Raw genomic sequence first — 21,145 nt, 5'->3', positions numbered from 1 at the left:
ATATTTCTATATGGTTTGTTTACTTAAAGTCTTATTGGCATTGATTTGTTCATATCGTTATTTTTATCATCACCCTTTTCTATCGTCGACAGCTACAGGTTTGCTCCACACAACATGTATTTGTACTTGTATAATTGACAATAAAATCTTGAAATAAATACCTATAATCTAACCCGAAGCTGTCTGTGGGATTCGCCGAGGAAGCAGTGAAGGGGGTCAGTAAGTGTGTGAGAGCCCATGACTGTAGAATTAAAGAGAAAGTCAAAACTCTTTTATTAAACTTGCCAATATTGGAGAAATGTAATAAAAAAAATAAAAGGTTACTCGGGTTTTATGGTATTAAAGGGCATGTTTACTTCTCTGTGTCTGTAACATACAGCAAACAAAAATATTCCCTCTGAAATGTACAGTTAGCCGAGAATGCTCAAACTACTGATTTCATTTATTATTTATTAATTTGCAATAAATGTACAAAAACTTGAGATTTTTCAGCTTTTTTTGAAAAAAAAAGAAATGTTTCCTCAGCTTCCCTGAGACTTCGTTATTATAAGATTTAATGACAAGTAATAATAATAATAATAATAATAATAATAATAATTTTTATCAATTGATTTTGTAGATTATGTCTCAGAGGCAAAGGTTAGTGTTATTTATTTTTCCACATGATTGTTAAATTATTATTATCATTATTATTATTATTGTTTCTTTTTTATAAATATGGTAAATTATGTCTCAGAGGCAAAGGTTAGTGTTATTTATTTTTCCACATTATTATTATTATCATTATTATTATTATTGTTTCTTTTTTTATAAATATGGTAAATTATGTCTCAGAGGCAAAGGTTAGTGTTATTTATTTTTCCACATTATTATTATTATCATTATTATTATTATTGTTTCTTTTTTTATAAATATGGTAAATTATGTCTCAGAGGCAAAGGTTAGTGTTATTTATTTTTCCACATGATTATTAAATTATTATTATTATTATTATTATTATTATTGTTGTTGTTTCTTTTTTTATAAATATGGTAAATTATGTCTCAGAGGGAAAGGTTAGTGTTATTTATTTACCACATGATTGTTGATTTTATTATTATTATTATTATTATTATTATTATTATTATTAATTTTATTTTATGTTATAAGTTGCTTTTGGGTAAAAACAAATGTACATACAGTCTGAATGTGTGTGTGTGTGTGTGTGTGTGTGTGTGTGTGTGTGTGTGTGTGTGTTAATAAAGATGTCCCCTTACGGATAGGAATATCTGACAATTTGGCCTTGTAAGGACATTTGGCTCATTCTCATGAGGAAAAACTGCAGCTTTTATTTCAAATATAAAAAACAAAAAACAAACAAACAAAAAAGGTGAAAGAGCCAAAAAGTATACTTTCGGTTACTGAGGTTAAGGTTACGATGAGAATTAGGTCTTGTAGGAATTATTTACATTCATAATGATGTGAGTGGAAGGTCCTCACAAGGATAATAAAACAATGTGTGTGTGTGTGTGTGTGTGTGTGTGTGTGTGTGTGTGTGTGTGTGATGGGTAGATAAGGTAATGGGGAGGGGGCCAGAGATTGTTATTTCAATAGCAGGAAACTGAGCTCACGGTGAACAGAGACATGGCCGTGGTGTGCGGCGTGAGAAACAGGCAACACACACACACACACACACACACACACAACCTCCCAGACAGCACACTATGAACTATACTCATGCACGCATGTGCACTAGAGCAGCGTGTTCTTACTTTCTGAAAGTGGAAGAGACTTTTTCTTTTTTTTTCTTTGCATTTGTGAATCATCAGGCTGTTAATGATCTGATCCTTCGAAATCTTATAGTTGTTTTTGAGATTTCAGATTCTCTTTAGAATCACCTCGTCCCTCGTCAGTCGGGTATTATTGTGTTACCAGTATGTTATAGATGAGTTACGGATGAAACGTTGATATTGATGTGAAGTCACCAGGGAAAGACACGGGGGTTGGTGTAAGATGAGCTGATCCTACGTCAAAGCTATGAGTTTATTGAAGCTCAAGTTGAGTTTCGAGGAATTTGTCTGCCAGGGTGAAACATGAGTGTGTTATGGAATGGCTTAAGGAGCGATTGTGTAATTGTGATACGCTTTATTAAAGATAAAGAGTGTAGTAATGTGTGAAATGTATGCTTCTCTCCACTAGAGGGCAGAACAACCTGATAACTCTCTCTCTCTCTCTCTCTCTCTCTCTCTCTCTCTCTCTCTGTGAGCCCAATATTCAGGATTGTAAAAGCCACAATGGAAAGCTCAAACCTTTTGAATTTGTGTGTGTATTGATGCGAGTGTAGTGTTAATATCCTTCCTGCTGCTCTGTCAACTCGAGTTTCACACCTCTACCGTCTCTCTTTCTCGATTTCTCTTGTGTGCTGTTTCAACACTCTATTAAAGTTGATCTATAAGACACGCAGTGTGACGGTGGAGTTGGGGGGAGGTCTGTATGTCACCGCAATGTCAAACGTCCTGCCTTCACCCCCTCAGGCTTCACCTTTGACCCTTGCTTTACAAGAGCGTCACACTCTCGCTCTCTTCTCTTAGCTGACAGACCGAGCCTGCCATGTTCTCCTGATCCGAAAGAGAAAAACAGAACAGCTTTATTTATTCGCTGGAGTGTTTATTCATAGCGGGTAATGATAATATATACAACATGCATGCTATCTTTGTTTTCAGTTGAATTATAGTGCTGTTTTTGTTATTGTCGTGATGGTAATATCAGAGTAGAAGTATTAATATTTAATGTAATTAAATTATTGCAATGTTTTAATGTCTCTGTACTGTATACAGTGTAAACGGCTGCTGGAATCGAACCCGAATGTGTTTACCCTGCCTGCGTGTTTACAAATGGTTTGGGAAGTTATCGCAAAAGTTACGCCAAACCTATCGCAAGTGAGAACGCGATTCAGTTCAACTGCAGAAAATAAACCAAACCTGAACTGTTTTGAAAATCAACCTGACAACGAGCAACAAGACTTTTCCGAAACGTGATATTTTCCCATTTATCCACCAATGACTGGTTCAAACAAATCTCCACATCAAAATTTTTTGTACTCCAGTTACGATATCTTTCTCCATTATATCTCATCATCAAAACATGTCCGAATGTGGAAACTGGAAATACAGTTGCAACCAGAAGTTTACATACAGTTTAGAAAAAGACACAAACTTTTTTCTCTCCATGTCTGACAGTAAAACCGAGGAAACTTTTCCTGTTTTAGGTCAGTTAGGATCCCTGATTTATTTTTATTTTTTGTAAAATATCAGAATAATCAGAGAGAATTTTTCAGAGATTTTTTAAAAAATTTACTTTCATCATAGTCAGAAGTTTGCACACACTTGGTTAGTATCCTTGACTTCCAAGTGACGTCAAAACAAAATAGAAACCCGGATGTCGGCCATGTTGGCGGAGATACAAACGCAGGGTCAAGCGACATTCCATACAAAACATAGTCATGCATGTGAAACTGTTTTTCTGCTGCTTTAAGCGTTCTTGTAGCTCTGCCATATCTTTGTGCTGTATATGGTTGTGGTCAAAACAGTACTCGTGACCTTTTTTAGAATTCTGTCCAAGGGCGAGGAAACTCTGAGGCTTAGTACGGAGAGGAGACGAGACGAGCACGGCTGAACAACATCGGCAGGGCTGATCTAATAGAGACTAAAACCAAAACAGCTCGTGTTTGCAGTAATCATTTTATCTCAGGCAAGATTCAAAAGCTTTCTCGATAATATCACGGAAGAATTTTATTTCGTGTTGCGAGAACTTTGCTATAAAATGAGCGTTCTCTTGCCGTGGTTCACTTGGTCGTTGTTATAATTTTAACACGTGTATTACCATTTCGCTTCTAGGAGCGCCAGCAAAATTATACGATAGAAACAATCCAGACTGGACGCCCACTCAGAAAATGGGCTGTGTTTTGTACAAGGTCGGACTTGATTCTTCGGCAGCCAAACCAGATAGAACGCGATATCTGGGGACTTGATGGTCGGTAGAAGCATTTTCAGAAAAGTCTGACTTATTTAAATAGTATGGGTCAAAACTACACATATCTATCTTCTCTTTGTATCAAATCTTCACTCGAAAATTCAGCTTTGTTTACAGACACGATTTCAGCGGCTGCCATCTGAGTTGCTTTGTATATCCACCATCATGGCAGACGCTCATGACATAGCACATTTTGATCATGTGGTTGCAAGTCATCTATAGGATTGAGGTCAGGGCGTTGTGATGGCCACTCCAATACCTTCACTTTGCTGTCCTTAAGCTACTTTGCAACTAATTTAGAGGTATGCTTGGGGTCATTGTCTATTTGGAAGGCCCATCTATGCCCCAGCTTAAACTTTTTGGTTGATGTCTTGAGATGTTGCTTCAATATATCCATATAACTTTCTTTCCTCATGACACCATCTATTTTGTGAAGTGCACCAGTCCCTCCTGCAGCAAAGCAGCCCCACAACATAATGCTGCCACCCCCAGACTTTATGGTTGGGATGGCGTTCTGAGGCCTGCAAGCTTCTCCCTTCCTCCTCCAAACATAATGATGATCATTATGACCAAACAGTTCAATTTTTGTTTCATCAGTCCACAGGACATGTCTCCAAAAATTAAGATTTTTGTGTCCGTGTGCAGCTGAAAACTGTAATCTGGCTTTTTTATGGTGGTTTTGGAGCACTGGCTTTCTCCTCGCTGAGTGGCCTTTCAGCTCGTGTCAGTACAGAACTCGTTTTACTGTGGATGATGATACTCTCTTACCGATTTCAGCCAGCATCTTTACAAGATCTTTTGCTGATGTTCTGGGGTTCGTTTGCACATTTCGCACCAAAGTGCGTTCATCTCTGGGACACAGAAGCTGTCTCTTTCCTGAGCGGTATGATCACTGTGTGCTCCCATGGTGTTTATACTTGCATAATTGTTGTTTGAACAGATGAACGTGGGACCTTCAGGCATCTGGAAATCGTACCTAAGGATGAACCAGACTTGTGAAGAGACACAATTCTTTTCCTGATGTCTTGGTTGATTTATTTAGATTTTTCCCATGATGTCATGCAAAGAGGCCCTTGTGTTTGAAGGTGTGCCTTAAAATACATCCAGTTAACTCAAATAATGTCAATTAGCCTGTCAGAAGCTTCTAAACCAAACCATCATCATGTGGAATGCACCAAACTGTTTAAAGTCACAGTCAACTTAAATATGTAAACTTCTGACTTTGATGGAAGTAATTAAACATTCTCTGTCTGATTATTCTGACATTTTACTTTTTTTTTTAAATTGGTCATCCTAAGTGACCTAAAACAGGAAATGTTTCCTCAATTTTCCTGTCAGACATGGAGAAAAAAGTTGTCTTTTTCTAAACTGTATGTAAACTTCTGATTGCAACTGTATAACATTTAGGTGTAGCGAGTCAGCCCTGCTGCAACCTTTAAGATTCTGAAGCTCGTGGCCAGAAAAGTGCAGAAAAAAAGATTAAATGCTCTGTGGCATGTAGGCAGTGAGTCTGAGACAAATAATGACTAAACCCTCAGTTTTTACTCAGGTTGATGTCATACAACTGACACTGATCACATTCCATAGTTTTGGTTGCAGTCAGTTAGCAGGACATGCACTATGGATCATTTTTCATTACTGTGTAATGGCAGTGTAATCGTATCCCTTTAAAAGACATAGCAGTAAATAAATGTGATAAAAATGGATCGTATTGAGAATGATGGAGAATGATCGTTATCTAGTGACGGTTCACTTCTTTCCCATGTTCTTGCTGTCCAAACTGTTTGATCTGATGACCTCAGTGTTTGTCATCATGTCATGTTCGACTGAGACCCATAAAGTAAAAAAAAAAAAGTCATACAAAATTAGATTTGAATGTGAAGTCAGCTTCAGTGTTGGATGTGTAGGAGGACGTTGATACAAAGTCTGATGAGTGCAAATTTGTGAGGATTTCAGTTCCTATAATTCTGTGAGAAAACCTGGATGGAAATGGTTAAGAATATGGACTAGGGGTTAAGGGCGAGGCTTTTGTACTACAGAACTACAGATTTTGAGCTCCTGATGATATTTTCAAGATGTAGGTTTGCTCAAAGGGCTTTACAAGCCCGACATTTAACTCTCTGTGGTCGAGAGCTTCACCAGTGAGTCGGAACACTGAGTGCCCACTTACCTGTACACATTCATAAAAGACTATTCCCATGGTAACGGCATGATAATCACTTTCACTCTTTCGGTTTCGATTGGTTTCTCTTTTGTGGTAGGAACGCCCACCATAAACAGGATAAAATCTGTCAGACATAGTTTAGGCTATTTGGAGGTAAAACTTGTTGCGAGATGGCATGCGGATTTTATGTGCTTCGGATGATTCAGGACAGCGATTCAATTTCAGGGTAGTGATTCAGTTCAGTCTTGAGAACTGCAACACTGATGATGAGCAGTGCCTTTTTTTTTTTTTTTTACTTCGACTCGATCCAGCCGAAGATCAACTGGAGTAAGTGTAAATATTTCTTCTATTTATTATGAGCAGATCGGTTGATGTGTGTGCGCTGTATCACACACACAGGAAAAATGACTGAGCAATTTTTCCAGAGTTAAAAGCATTTTCCTCAAAAATAGTTAATTTTGCTCTATTTTGAGTTTAGAGAGTGAAATTTGGAGTTGGAGTGGGAGCAAAATTACAGAGTAATTGTGTAACAGAGATGGTTGTGGCTCTGAACTTAGTAAAATAGTACAAGAGTTAATTTCAAGACACACTGAATAGAGTCAAATACCAAAATAAAGTCAAACACCAGATAAATGAAGCTGTTGTAAAAAGCAGTTTTAGAACTGTGTTGGAATGTGTGAAAAAACATGACCTTAACCATTGGGACTTGACCCGATGGGATTAAGAGTTGGCAGTGGGAAGGGTTTTCACTCTTCTCATTGAATTGAATGGAAATTTTTACCCTTCTCATTGAATACCCCTCCCACTGCCAACCCTTTATCCCAAAACAACAGGACATACATTTTTTGATGGTCAGTTAATTGTCCAAATCAATGGAGCAGATTTAAGTTTTTGTGCTAAGACTGAACAAAATCACCTCAAGTGACCAAAACGTTTCGTCACCATGGGTAAGGTCATGTTTTTTTTTCACACATTCCAACACAGTTCTAAAACTACTTTTTACAACATCTTCATTTATCTGTTTTTTTAAAGTACAATCATGACATACATATTACAGAGAGATTATTTTAGCTGAACTTGTGCTGCGTACAAAAAAAGTCATATGACTTTGAAAATACTGCTTAGATTTGTTGAAATTGACAACAAAATCAGAGCATGCCAAAATCATTAGAGTGCCAGGAAATACCCTCAGACCCCAGAGATTTCAACTGTCTAAGATGATGAATGACTGAATTCCTCATGGAGGTGGCAGCATGTTCCTCAGGTTGAGAGACAGAAACAGGCTGAGCAGGTGTGTGGGGTTGGGGAAAGAGTAGAGAGCTTTGGTCTGACCAGGTGTGCTTGTGTTTGTATGCATTAGGGATGGAGAACATTACAAACCCCACCTGCGTCCTCAAGACCACCCGAGGCAGTGGACAGTTGTCCCTCTTCTTTTCATGTTCAACAGGTCAAACAAATCCACATGCAGGCTGCAGGAACAGTGGTATCACTTACACAACTGCAACTCCACATCCCCTTTCACTCCTGAGTCTCGACTTGGACCTGAGAGATCAAGTCCCTGACAACACGGCATGCAAGAAAAATATTAAAAACTACTACATTTGTCATACAAAAATTTGTAGGAATTTTAACAAAATGATATAAACCATTTTTGATCTTATCCAAAAAAGGCTGGTGTGGTTACAGGCTTTCATGCCGCCCAAGCAGGAGTCACGCCTGATTCCATTTGTTTACTCAGTTCATCTTTCCAATGAACGATTAAATGTGTCCCCAAATTGTCATTTTATTTTTTATTTATTACAAATTTTTCAATGTGCAAATTAAACCTAAATAATTTCATGCAAACAGTTTCATTTTCGAAATGAATTGAACCATTTTTGGTGCATGTCACCACAAAGAGCTTAGTTGTTTTATTGAAAAGTTGTTTTATTCCCAATTGGGCAATCTAAATCGACAGCTAATTATCTGAGAAATTCTGAAACAATTTTGAGAAATTAGTGAAAACGTTTAAGGCATCGTCATCTTAATAGAAAATCATATTTAAAGAAAATCATCCAGAAGCTTTATGATGTGTAAATTGAAATTAATGCACAGGACACATTTATTTGGCATACAAAGTGATATTTATAGGTTGTTTTAGAGTATAACATTTACATAATGGATACAAAATGTCAGATTAAGGAATGTATTTATTGCAAATTTAGAAAAAATGACATATGGGTCAGGGCGGCACGGTGGTGTAGTGGTTAGCACTGTCGCCTCACAGCAAGAAGGTTCTGGGTTCGAGCCCCATGGCTGGCAGGGGCCTCTCTATGCAGAGTTTGCATGTTCTCCCCGTGTCCGCATGGGTTTCCTCCGGGTGCTCCGGTTTCCCCCACAGTCCAAAGACACGCAGGTTAGGTTAACTGGTGACTCTAAATTGACCGTGAGTGTGAGTGTGAATGGTTGTTTGTCTCTCTATGTGTCAGCCCTGTGATGACCTGGCGACTTGTCCAGGGTGTACTCTGCCTCTTGCCCATAGTCAGCTGGGATAGGCTCCAGCTTACCTGTGACCCTGTAGGACAGGATAAGCAGCTACAGATAATGGATGGATGGACATATGGGTCATTTTTTGATGCACTTTCAATTCAACGCGCTAAATCTCTGAGTGAGCTTTTGTGACACTGGACACATGTTGTGGTGACACATCCCATATTTATTTTTCCTTTATTCTCAACTATAAAATGATTTGAAACTCTTATTTATATACTGTGTGTGTGTATACATATATATATATATATATATATATATATATATATATATATATATATATATATATATATATATACACCAAAAGTGGTCCAAGGATCCAAAGGACAACCGGTGAACTGGTGACAGGGTCATGGGTGTCGAAGGCTCATTGATTCGCATGGGGCATGAAGGTGAGCCCATATGGTCCGATCCTACAGAAGAGCTGCTGTAGCACAAACTGCTGAAAACATCACTGATGACACCTTTCTGTTTTAGCCAGAATTAACTTATGGATCGATAACCTTCATATCTTCATGCCACCATGTAATGTTCTTTATTTTATATGGACACATCCACACACAAAAAGCAACTTAATCAAAAGAATTTTCATTTTGAACCAGTTTGCCATTTTGACAACGCACGTCCACTCAATGGGAAAACACTGGGAGTGACATCATCAGAGTGGAATATCAGGAAATACTGTATATCACTCAGATCCGTGATGTATTTCATTTGAAAAATGCGAGTTTTTCAACAGGAGAAGATAAATTTCATATCTTCAAGCCAACGTGTGATTTTCTTTTTATTATCCAGACACGTTCACACACAAAAATTTGGGTACAGATTTATCAAAACAATTAATCGATTTCCTCACGAGTGACATATAGAGATTTATGGCATGGTTTTGGTTCTCCATGTCCCGGATGAAAAATACAAGTGGCGTATTTCCCAGTAAAACACTCGTGTCCATATATTTAGATAGATATGAGATAATACATTTATACCAGTGTTGTGTTTGTACTCGGGGTGCCTATAAAGTGCCCTGATTTTTTTTTTTTCGAGAGGAGAGGAATGAAATGAATTTAACATGGTCAAGATTTATTGTGACGAGTGTTCATGTGTTCAGTAACTCAGATTAACTGAGATTCCCTTCGTTTCGTTAGATGCAACAGATAAGAGAGGTTTAAGTTGAGTCTGTATGAAAATATTTGTATAAAATGCCCTTCGGTGGTGTGTGTGGGTGTGTTTGAGAGAGAGAGAGAGAGAGAGAGAGAGAGATTGATTGATTTGCGAGCTGGTTGCTATGTGTAAATCCAGTAAAAACATACTTTTAGCATCTCAAACATGACAGCTCTTAGACAGATTTATGAGAGTGATTTGATGGTCATTAGTGGATTCTCTCTCTATCTCGCTATCTCTCTCTCTGTCTCTGAGTGTGTGTGTGTGGTATGTAGTACATTGTCTATTCTAACAGCAGATGTATAATGTGGTAAATGTATAACACCAGGCTGAGGTACATCAACACAATCAGTTAAACCTACCAACACACAGCTGTGTGTGTGTGTGTGTGTGTGTGTGTGTGTGTGTGTGTGTGTGTGTGTGTGTGTGTGTTGGCGGGTACATAAGCCTTTGTCAGCTCTTTAACCAACATGGACAGATAACATTGTCTTCCTGATCAGTGATTCTGACCGAGTTAAATATTATCCACTGAACCTCAGCATCCTCTGTCTGTCTATCGATTGTTCTTCTTCCACCAAATTTCAAATTTACTTTCCTCCTGTAGTCTTACACACATACAGCAGACAAAAACAAAGAACCACAGTAGATAAGGAAGGAATGTGTGTTGAAAAACTGAGTTAAAACCCGAAGCCCAGTGTGCCGTGTGAATCACACAGCAATAATATGGATAGTTAATGTGGAGTTAACAGAGCAAATAAAGACGTAATGAAGAGCTTAAAAGCTGCTCTGAAGGTGAGACATTCATCACAGCAGGAGCGTAATTATCTCTGTATGCAGGTAGCCGATAATAAATGTGTGTGTGTGGATGTGTGTGTCTTCACTTTTACCACACTGTTATTTGTTTTGTCACACCTCACTACGACTGTGTGTTAATCTGATTTAATGTGAAATTCTGTCAATCATAGTGAATTAATTATGACCAGTGTGTGAAGCCCTTCTGAGTACTGGTACTTGCTTCTACCTTCAAGTTCTAAGCTGTATATATAGACATGAGTGTTTTACTGGGAAATACATCACAGCTCCATCCGGGACATGGAGAACCAAAACTGTGACATAAATCTCTATATGTCACTCGTGAGGAAATCGATGAATTGTTTTGATAAATTTGGGTACTTTTTGTTTGTGAATGTGTCGATATAATAAAAAGAAAATCACACGCTGGCTTGAAAATCTAAAGTTTATCTTTTCGTGTTGAAAAACTCACATTTTTCATTTGAAATACATTGCGGCTCTGAGTGACACACACACACACACACACATATATATATATATATATATATATATATATATATATATATATATATATATATATATGAGTGATTCCACGCTTATGGGTACTGAAATGGGGACATGAACTTATTTTTAAAAATTCACCTAAAACCATTTCTTTTTTTACCATCAGGTCACAAAACATGTAATCTTTAATGAATGATATGTTAAAAGATAACTTTAATTTTCTGAGATGTAATAAAAACATATTTATATGCCAAAGTCAGAACGTAACAGAAGTGTTGTGGACATATACGGTATATTCTCAATTTTAACAATGTAGAATTACTTTTTGAAACATAGGAAGGTGATGTTTTAGCAAATATAATTAATAAACATGTGTAGTAGAATAAACATACACATTCTTTCAATAAGATTAACATGGTATATAGCTAGATTGTAATTAATTTGTAACAGACGCGAGATGGACAATCGCAACAGAAGTAATGGAACAGACATCATTTTGGAACTCATAGGCTTGACTTTGGCGTATAAATGTTTTTATTACATCTCAGAAAATTAAAGTTATCTTTTAACATATCATTCATTAAAGATTACATGTTTTGTGACCTGATGGTAAAAAAAGAAATGGTTTTAGGTGAATAAGTTCATGTCCCCATTATAGTACCCATAAGCATAGAATCACTCATATATATATATATATAATTTACCAGCTGGGAGGTCCGTATGGTGAAATACGGTGACCGAGGTCTTGAAAGTACTGAGCGAGGCCCTCTGGGCCGAGGTCAGTATTCAAGGCCGAGGTCACGGTATTTCACCATACGGACCGACCTTAAGCTGGTAAATAATATATTTATTTTTTTCTTTACCAAATTCTAACAGAAAACGAGAGCATCCGAAAGGGAAAACCGAGCCGAGCCGCCATTTTGAATCCTCGTTCACGGCTGTAATGCAAATGGCTTCCTCCTCGGTATACAAGTGCACTTCCATGGCAGGAAAAAAACTATATTTTGCTGCCTTTGTAGTCCCCTATTTATACAAATAGGAGTCATTCAGGATTCAGCCATGTTTTTGCTTGGCGTTAGCAGCAGTTAGAGGTTTTTAGCTTTCTCCTGAAATGTTTTCTTTTATTTCTTCTTCCTCAGGGTAGTAAAACTCGCTTTCGCTGTGAACACTGTCGTTATCGCTATCCATGCTGTAAAATTAACGCTATTCTCCTGAGAAATGCTGGCAAAAATTTATAAGATTTTTGATAATCTTATAAATAAATCTTTAAAAAAAAGATAAATGTTGACAAAAATTGCTACTATGTTTGTTGTTGTTGTGAACAAGCGAGTTGCTAGAGGTCCGTAACTGGGGTCCGTACTGTAGGATACGGACCCGCTTGCCAGCCAATCAGAGCACAGGATTTGGACCACGAAAAAAATAATTAACAGTTATTCCACGAAATCGAGTTGTACATGAGCTGATAGCCGACGAGGCGCATAGCACCAAGTTGGCTATAAGCTGTGTATCACGAGGATTCTATCCACATTCACTGGATTGTGAGAAACAAACCATTTTTACTTTTATTCTCTGCAAATTCGATAAATAAAAACTTTAGACAAAATGTATGACAAAATAATTTCTGCTTAGAATGTAATAAACTGGCAAAATGGCAGGAACAATTTGTGAAAAATGCTATAATAATTCTTGAAAAATAAAGATACGTTCTTACCATCAAATACTTTTATTCCATATTTTGTTGCATTTTTTGAGGGTTTTGTTTTCAAGCAGAGTTTTTATTTCATCCTCGGTTGGTTCAGTAACACGTTCTGCCATTTTGTTTTTCTCTACTCACGGTATATGAGCTGATAGCCTAGTAGTAGAGTAGCCAATCAAAGCATGTAATTGCTCATATCCAGTGAATGTGGATAGGATAATTCCTGATATTTCACTCAGCTGATGTCACTCCCAGTGTTTTTCCACTGATGAGATGCATGCTGTCAAAATGGCGAGCCGGTTCAAAATCAAAACTCTTTTGATTACCTTTTGCTTATTTTTTATTTTTTTTATTTTTGGTCGATGTGTCCATATAATATCAAGAACATTACATGGTGACACAAATATATGAAGTTTATCTTATCATGTTGAAAATTACATCAGTCCTTTGCTTAGCTCACTTGCAAATATACACAGTCACTACTTGAAGATAAACTTCATATCTTTGTATAACCATGGAATGTCATTATGTATATAAAACAATGCAGTTATGACTCATGTAACAATTCATGTGATTGCTCTTCAGTACTAATAACTATATCAGTTATTAGCCGGATGTAGTTGGCTCAGTGTTTAAGTTTTCACTCTGTGAAAATATTTGCACACTTTTCTTGGCAGAATTGCTTTAATTAAAATACAAAACAAACAAACAAACGAACAAGCAAACAAAGGTGGCATGGTGGTGTAGTGGTTAGCACTGTCGCCTCACAGCAAGAAGGTTCTGGGTTTGAGCCCAGTCGCCGATGGGGGCCTTTCTGTGTGGAGTTTGCATGTTCTTCTCATGTCTGCGTTGATTTCCTCCGGGTGCTCCGGTTTCCCCCACAGTCCAAAGACATGCAGGTTAGGCAAACATGGGGCGGCCTTGGGCTGAGGTGCCCTTGAGCGAGGTGCTGTAGCACGGCTGCCCACTGCTCTGGCTATGTGTGTGTGTTCACTGCTTCAGATGGGTTAAATGCAGAGAACAATTTCACAAGTGTACGTGTGATGAATAAAGTTGTTCTTCTTCTTGAAAAAACCAGCACCTTCATTTGGCTCAATTCAAGGAATCTAACTAAACCACTCCAAAACTTTAATTCTGTTTCCATTCAGAAGTAAATTTGTATTTGAATCACTGTCTCTCAGTGTGTGTGTGTGTGTGTGTGCTTCAGCATCAGCTCAGACAGATTACGGAAAGATTTCTAGAAGTGGAAAATTTCAGATCCTGAGACAGCAACCATCATGCTACCATCACCATGTTTATCATCTTACTATAAAAGGCTATTTATAACAGCTCCCGTGCTGATCCTATTATGACTCGATCATGCTAACATGCTGGATCATTTAGGTGTTTTTATTAAAAAAAGGATGTTTTTCTTGGTGATTTCCAGCTTGCCATAAACTCCATGTTTTAGCCCCTAGGCTTCAGATGAATCGTCTGGGAATCCTTTGACTTCTTGGCTGAGAGATGAGTTGTCTTTGCACTCTGTGCACAAGATTCACCACTGCTCCTGGTGTCCTCCATTTAGAAGTCTCACAGTGGTTTGTCCCAGGGCTTTACAAATGGTTTTGTAATTTGCTTCAGCTTTTCCTCTTTGATTGTGACCGAGTGTGCTTGATGAAACTTTGTGCTGAGTCCTTTATTCTGATGGTTGGTTTCAAAACGAGTGTGGTTATGACTTAACAAACCTCCTAGATTCATATATGGCTGTGTTAATTCAGACGGATATAATTATCAATTACAATGGGTTATGCAGCTGACCGGGTGACTTGTACTGCTTTTACTCTGGAAGACGTGGCTCTGCTGGCCAAACTAGCTGTTATCCTAAGTGTGACCTCCATTTCCACCAGCACGTACCCATGCTGAATTTGATTACCCTTCTCACCCAGGCACCATGTGAGCTGAGGTAGGATATATAGCTGGACCTAAAATAGTGCTATCCATTAATTGATCACAGCCGCACTTATGTCTTGATTATTGTTTCTGGCTCAAAATGCTTCTCTACTAACATGAGAATCTTCATTAGGAGGTAGGTGTGTAATGATGCATTGCAATGCAAAAATGCCACATTGTCCATCTTGGAAATCAGCATTCTAATAATTACTAATGTAATCTAATGTAATTGGACTGTTTGAAAACCAGACGTTCCAATCAAACCGTTAAAGAGAGCACTTCAATAGCTTTAAAACAACACCAGTCCCAACACAGTGCCAGAGAAAGAGGTGGTGCTCGCCGGGCATTTTAATCAACTTTGGAGCGCTAGTTAAGCTAGCTTTAGTTCTAGCTCTAATTAAGGTTAAAATGGTGCATCAGACACTACTAGAGAACTCATCATGTTTCACTTGATCATTTTCCCCAGGTCAGAGACTTGGTGAACCTGCAGTAGATTTTGCTTACAATATTAAACCCCTGTTTCTAGTCATTTTTATTTATTTATTTAGGTTTATACGGTCATAAATAAAATGCATTTTATTTTGCATTGTTTCATTCATTCATTGATTTTCTATACAGCTTATCCATTACAGGTCATAGGTGAGATGGAGCCAATCCCAGCTGATACTGGACAAGAGATAGGGTACGCCCTGGAGAGGTCACCACTCTATCATGGGTTTTGTGTTGCTTATGATACAGAAATAAAAAAGGAGTCTTTGCAGTCATAATTTTGCTTCATTACAATTTTGTTGAGAATATTCTGAGATTGGAATTGGAATAAAATTGAATTGATTTCCCAACGGGAAATAGGGATATGGGATATTATTCGCTCCACATTCACTGGATATGAGCAATCGTGTGCTTTGATTGGCTACTCTACTACTAGGATATCAACTCATATACCATGAGTAGAGAAAAACAAAATGGTGGAGCATGTTGCTGAACCAACCGAGGATGAAATAAAAACTCTACTCGAAAACAAAACCTCAAAAAATAAAAAAAGCAAAAAAAATGGAATGAAAGTATTTGATGGTAAGAATGTATCTTTTTTATTTTTCAATAATAATAATAATAATAATAATAATAATAATAATAATAATTATTATTATTATTATTATTATTATTCAGGACTGTGAAATAGAAATGACAAAATCTGAGGAAACAGTTTTAGCAGGGGGTCTGGGGTCGCATCCCCCCAGAAGCTGAACAGATTTTGTGTATATTGATAGATTTGAAGCATCTCCTGAAAGCAAATATTTTCTCAACCATGCCATTTAATTTGAACTGTTATTATTATGTTGAAATAATACAATATGAACTGATTTACCTTTTAACTGATAAGGGTTCACTTGAAGAATGAAAATATATCAATAACATACCTCATATTGTAAATTCACTTATATTCTTGTGTCGATTTGTATCAATTCATTGGGTACCATAATGTCTTTTCCGGGGGAAATTCTAGACTGACTATTAAATAATAGTCACTAATGTTCTTGTTTTTGAACTGATTCAATACCAAAATGTCTTTCTTGTTCATCTCATCTCATTATCTCTAGCCGCTTTATCCTTCTACAGGGTCGCAGGCAAGCTGGAGCCTATCCCAGCTGACTATGGGCGAAAGGCAGGGTACACCCTGGACAAGTCGCCAGGTCATCACAGGGCTGACACATAGACACAGACAACCATTCACACTCACATTCACACCTACGGTCAATTTAGAGTCACCAGTTAACCTAACCTGCATGTCTTTGGACTGTGGGGGAAACCGGAGCACCCGGAGGAAACCCACGCGGACACGGGGAGAACATGCAAACTCCACACAGAAAGGCCCTCGCCGGCCACGGGGCTCGAACCTGGACCTTCTTGCTGTGAGGCGACAGTGCTAACCACTACACCACCGTGCCGCCCCTTTCTTGTTCATGTTAGACAGATTCTAGTCAAAAACTATATACAACTATTTACAAGTCAATATTTATATTTATTTCCTTTTCTTTGTTAGCAGTTTCTTCAGCTTAGAAAGCCTACTCTTTTCTTTCTGACTTTCTATATGGCTTTTCCTTGCTCTTTTGGTCTCTCTTTCATTACATATTCATGATAACAACGAACATTATGAACAATAACATAAGTTAAAACTACATAAATAATAAATGTGAACAAGATGGTCTACCTGGTAATCTATAGTTCGACAGCTTCAATTTCACCAATTCCGCATGTTTTTTTTCCTTTAACATGGTCAACTAAACGTGTTCTTCCACCAGAACCGTACTTCACATCCTGATGGCACAAGATGCAGTAAGCTTTCCCCGGTTCTTTTATCTTCCGTATGTGCTCATGGAGATATTCACTACCGGCTTTAAACTCCAGCCATCGCTAATTCCATGGATTTTTGATGCCGTTTTCCTTGTCCATGTTTTTGACATTGTCGGTCTCACTGTCCTACCTCTGAACGATGTCCCTCCGTGACGCGGACATACCGCGAAATTCTCCTTTTCAAAACCATTGATATCGAAAGCATGTTTAAAGAGCACAATGGTAAAACGAAAAGATCACAAGATTCGCGCCGTGGTTTGTAAGCATGGCACAAATGCCGTAAACTGGTCTGTCATTGTCGCAAAAGAAAAAAAGATACCAAAAAAATGATGATGTCGTTACAGAAAGAACAATTTGCGGTAGGCTCTTTCCCAGACTCGCCGGCTCAGTGACACTCGCTGTACGAGACTACTAGCGGTCGGTAGACAACAACCCCTACCCCCCCCCCCCCCCCAATTTTTTATTGCAAAATTAGATGATTTACTAAAATTATATTTTTGGCGGCCAAATTCGCGGAATTCCGCGGATCCGCGGATTTTTCACAGCCCTGATTATTACATTTTTCATAAATTGCTCCTGTCATTTTGCCAGTTTGTTTACATTCTAAGAGGAAATTATTTTGTAGGATGTTTGGTATAAAGTTTTTATTGATCAAATTTGCAAAAAATAAAAATAAAAATGCTCTGTTTCTCAAAATCCAGTGAATGTAGATAGAATAAAACAGTTATTCCACTCAATCTCATTGTACACAGCTTATAGCCAACTCAGTGCTATGCGCCTCATCGACTATCAGCTCATGTACGACTCAATTTTGTGTAATAACTGTTAATTGTACAACTGGTATCATGGCTCGAATGGAATTTTGACCAGAGTGTATCATTACAAGCCTATTAGTAGGCTAATCTACCAAATTATCAAATCTGTTATCAAATGTACGTTTCTGGCCAATTTAAGAGACAGCAGAAGACCACACCAAGTTTCATTTTTCCCATCACTCAAGAACAGAAACCGAGGCCGCAGTGGGCACAGACTCACCAAAACTGGACAGTTGAAAACTGGAAAAACATAGCCTGGTCAATGAATCTTTATATCTGCTGAATAGTCCTGGGTATGACTTTAAACTGCAACCGGTAGTGAGTCTGAGGTCTGGGAGGACTTGAGTATTGGGGAAAGTGGAGTTACCCCTTAATCACCATTGCTCCCAGGTCTGCTTTGCCCCAGAGTGGTAGCATCTGCCTGGGTTCCAGCTATGGGTTAAATAGTACATCACCAATAAGGCCCTGGCAGCAGGGCGCTTTTCGGTGCAACGTGGCAGATGAACCCAACAGGGTCAATGGCACACCACCAGATGGTATGCAGAAGAGCCACTCAAATGGCCAACGGATGGCATCACTCGGCAAGTCAGTTGTCACTGTGGGCCAGCTTCCATACCCGTCAGGTCTGTGGCACTTTTGTGCACCGCTTGGCATCAGGTCTGGAGGTCCAGAGAGACAACACGATGGGGGCATGACATCGTTTGACTTACCTTACTGTGCAAGGTGATTCATTAGGAGAGGAGAATGGTATGCAGGAGCTCACGAGGCCAGACATTCCGTGGTGGCTTGGCCGGACTGTTCATGCTGCTGCTGTGGGCGGCTCTGTCATTCTGGTGTGGGCCTTGTGGCCCATCTGTGTTTCTGTGCATCCCAATGAAGCAGTCATTATCGCTAGCAATGGACAGCCGCCACCACCGATATCTGCTGAGGCACACAGATGGTAGAGTCAGAATTTGGCCCCAATAGCATGAACCCAACCTGCCTTGTGTCAATAGTCCAGACTGGTGGAGGTGGTGTAATGGTGTGGGGAATGTTTTCTTGGCACATTTTGGGCCAGTTAATACCACTCAATCATCGCTTGAATGCCACAGACTATTTGAGTATTGTCGCTAACTGTGTGCATCCTTTCATGGCCACAATTTTCCATCTTGTAATGGGTACTAACAGCATGATAGTGCACCATGACATAAAGCAAAAGTTGTCTCAAAGTGGGTTCATGAACATGACAATGAGTTCAATGTTCTTCAGTGGCTTCCCAGTCACCGGATCCGAATCCAATAGAAGCCCTTTGCGATGTGGTAGAACGTGAGAGTCACAGTATGAAAGTGCACCTGAAACATCTACAGGAATTGCGTGATGCAGTCATGTCAACATGGACCAATCTCAAATGAATGTCTCCAACATTTTGTAGAATCCACGCCATGAGACTGTTTGATAACAAACAGAGGTCCTGCCCAGCATTAGTATAATGTTCCTAACAAAGTGCCTAGTGAGTGTATGTACATTTATGTAATGCTTTAACTTCATGTCACGTTCATTCCATGAAACACACCTGGTGAATTCAGTGAGACACACACTTATGCTGTGTGAATGTGCATTCTGTAGAGCTCTTGGTATCGTGGTCTCCTTTGACAAGCCCAGACGCTAAGAGCCCCTCACCAGGAAACCGGATACTGTGTAAAATGATGTGAGTATGTGAATTATGGTGCAGACAGAAACACACACTCAACAGACCCTACATTAACAACATTCCAGTCCCTTATCACCAAATACAAGCGTGAGATAATAGATAATACATGTGCACGCTACAAAAGAAGGGACTGGCACGCTGGCATGCTATAATTGTTTATGTATCTAGTTTGTATATATGTGTGTGGGGGGGAGGGTGTGTGTGTGTGAGAAAAGCCTAAAGGAAATTTTGCTTGGCGTTAAGGTCAGGTGAAGTAAAGTGTGTGTGAGAGTGTGAACGAGCAAGATGAAGGTCAGCCATGAGAACCAGACTCGAAGACTTTATCACAAACAGTCAAGACGCCGCTACGTAACAGGAACAGCTGAATGAGAGTGTGTGTGAGAGAGAGAGAAAGAATGTCCTTGTTTATTGTGATTTAGGTGGAGAGCAGGCAGTGAGAAAAATGTGTGTGTGTTTGCCCACTTATGGAGCTCCTTATCTCAAATAGCAGTATTGGCTTTCACACCTGCCTCCCTCTGGCAACTCTGTGTGTGTGTGTGTGTGTGTGTGTGTGTGTGTGTGCGTGCATGATTCCCTTCCAGCACATTGGCCTTTGGTGATAATCACACCCTGTCATCCTCATCAGACCATCCCCTCCTTCTCTCATCCTAAAGAAAAGAAATGGTTGCCGTTAGACATCCCCCCATCATTACACCTCTTCCACACGGGCCTCATCCCGAACAAAGAATGCCGGAATGCCGCCTCGCCAGCAGGAGCATTCAGGAATGTGTGTGTGTGTGTGTGTGTGTGTGTGTGTGTGTGTGCGTGCGCAGAAGGAATGAGAAGAAGAAAAGAAAAGAAGCCCCGAAAGTGTGGACTCCTGTCTTTCTGCCCTTCTTTCCCTCCCACCTACTGCTTCAATGAAGGTGAGAGCGACGGAAGGAGAAAGAGAGGACACCACGGGCTGCTTGTCCCAGCGTGAGAAAAGCGCCGGCCCCTGGCTAGCATCGCTAATCACAGGAATGAGAGGAATGACTCGGAAAGGAAAAGAACACAACCTTTACCGAAACACTGAGAAAACTTTTAAACAATGGGGGAGCGTCTGGGCGTCTTGGCCTCTCCAGTTACCAGCTGACAAACTAAATACACTCTCGCTTCTCTCACACTTTGATTAAAAACCTTAATTCTTTTGTGAAAAAAAATAATTGGAAGCTTTCATACACAAGACACTGATAAAATAAAACAGAAAAAAAACCCAGATGCTGCTTAGAATTCAGACATTTCAGGAATCTTTCTGAATCATTATTATATTTGGTCATATTTTGGGGGCCAAGCACCAAAGGTGCACAGATGCCCGATTGAGATAATAAGTTTCCTACTTATTATATCTTTATTGTTATTTGTTCAGCTCTGGAAAGATCTATAAATACCCCCATCATTAACTGTGATAAATTACAAATGTTTTGTTCACATATAGAATAGGAACAAGGTTTATATTCCAAGAAATAACTCACTCACCAAGA

This window comes from Neoarius graeffei, chromosome 9, assembly GCF_027579695.1.
Source record: "Neoarius graeffei isolate fNeoGra1 chromosome 9, fNeoGra1.pri, whole genome shotgun sequence".
NCBI lineage: Eukaryota > Metazoa > Chordata > Actinopteri > Siluriformes > Ariidae > Neoarius > Neoarius graeffei.
The sequence above is the reverse complement of the archived record's forward strand: the minus strand, read 5'-3'. Positions refer to the sequence as shown.